Source organism: Otolemur garnettii, unplaced genomic scaffold, assembly GCF_000181295.1.
Source record: "Otolemur garnettii isolate 467f Iridium unplaced genomic scaffold, OtoGar3 scaffold00180, whole genome shotgun sequence".
Lineage (NCBI taxonomy): Eukaryota > Metazoa > Chordata > Mammalia > Primates > Galagidae > Otolemur > Otolemur garnettii.
The window spans coordinates 2,107,005-2,108,825 of record NW_003852575.1 but is presented as its reverse complement, the minus strand read 5'-3'; positions in this window follow the sequence as shown (position 1 = coordinate 2,108,825).

Here is a 1,821-nt window from a genome sequence, read left to right as displayed (position 1 = left end):
GTTTGGCGGGTCCGGGCTGGGGATTCGAACCCGCCACCTTAGGTGTACGTGGCTGGTGCCTTAGCCGGTTGAGCTATAGGCGCCGAGCCGGTAGTGTATTTCTTTTCGGAGATCAGATACCTGACCTGTGATGTTAGCAGCCATTACATGATATTGCATAGATCCATAGATTGATTAGGAATTTTGGGTACTTTTTGTGTGATATTCCCTAACCCTTCTTCTCTATCCCCCTCTCTCTTGAGAGTTTTAGGGAACTCCTTTTTATCTCTGGGGGTCTGAAATTTTAAGATGATGTATTTTGGCCTGGGTGTTTTCATTATGTTGGATCATCCTTTCACATTGGAGATGCATATTGTTTAGTTCTGGGAAACTTTTTTTTTGTATAATTTGCATAATTTCTTTGCTCTGGTCTTCTCAAGTGACATGCAATTTTGTTATGTTGTCTGCTTCATTTATTTACTTATTTTTTCCCTGGGAGATATTTTTCAACTTTTATCTTTGATCAGGGCATCTTTTTTAATCTCCCGCCACATCTCACACCCCCAGTATTTTGTTTTTACTTCATGGTTACATATATTTTACCTCTTTGAGCACATTTACATTGTACAAGTGTCCCACGGTATCTGTGGGAGGTTGGTTCTAGAATCCCCTTCACCCCCCAAAACCAAAATCCATGGATGCTCAAGTCCCTTGTGTAAAATGGCATAGTGTTTGCAAATAATCTGTGTATACCCACACACACACTTTAAATGAACTCTAGATTACATATGATATCTAATGCAATGTAAATGCTATGTAAATAGTTGTTAGACTATATTCCCTGAACAACATAGTTTTCAGGGAATAAGGACAAGAACAGAAAGTCGGTGTATATTCAGTACAGAAGGAACCATTCATTTTTTAAAGTTTTCATTTATACACGGTGGCCATAAAGTCCATGTGCAATTTAAAATTGTACAGTATATTTATTTTTTGAGGCAGAATCTTACTTTGTTGTCCTTAGTGAAGTGCTGTGACATCATAGCTTACAGCAACCACAAACTCTTGGGCATAAGTGATTCCCTTGCCTCAGCCCCCCATATAGCTGGGACTACAGATGCCCTCCACAACATCTGGATTTTTTTTTAAAAAGATGTGAATCTTGCTCAGGCTGGTCTTGAACCCATGAGCTCAGGCAGTCCACCCACCTTGGTCTCCCAGAGTGCTAGGATTACAGGTGTGATCCATTGTGCCCGGCCACAATGGCATAGTATTTTAAATTGCACACAAATTTTATTGGTCACCCTGTAAAGAAAATTTTTGCAGAGACAGGGTCTCACTGTTTTTTTTTTTTTAAAGAGTATTTTCCACCAGATCCTCTGGCTCATGCCTGTAGTCCTAGCTACTTGGGAGGCTGAGATGGCAGGATTGCTTGGGCTCAGGAGTTTGAAATCATCTGGGGCAGTATAGTGAGAGCCTTTCTCAACACCTCCCACCCCCAATCCACAGTTAGATGAACTCACAGATATGGAGAGCTGCATTTAGGCTGCTTTTGTTTGTTTTCTTCCTGTCATTGTCTCACTTTCCTCTGGATTCCCTTGTTCTGCTTGTTTGGTATGTATCCTTGATGTTAGCAGCTTTCATCAAATATTTGGCTATTCTCAGGCAGGTGGCGTATGTTTAGGAGTAAGGCATGGTAAAGCTGATAGAAGCTTTTCTGAGGGTGAGGCTCATAGTTGGTTGAGTAGCCCTAGAGGTTTAGTGCAGGGCTCCCAGTTGGGCTGACTGTAAATCCCATGCATGAGGAGGAGGAAACGTATATTCCCATTGCTGGTGTTCTGT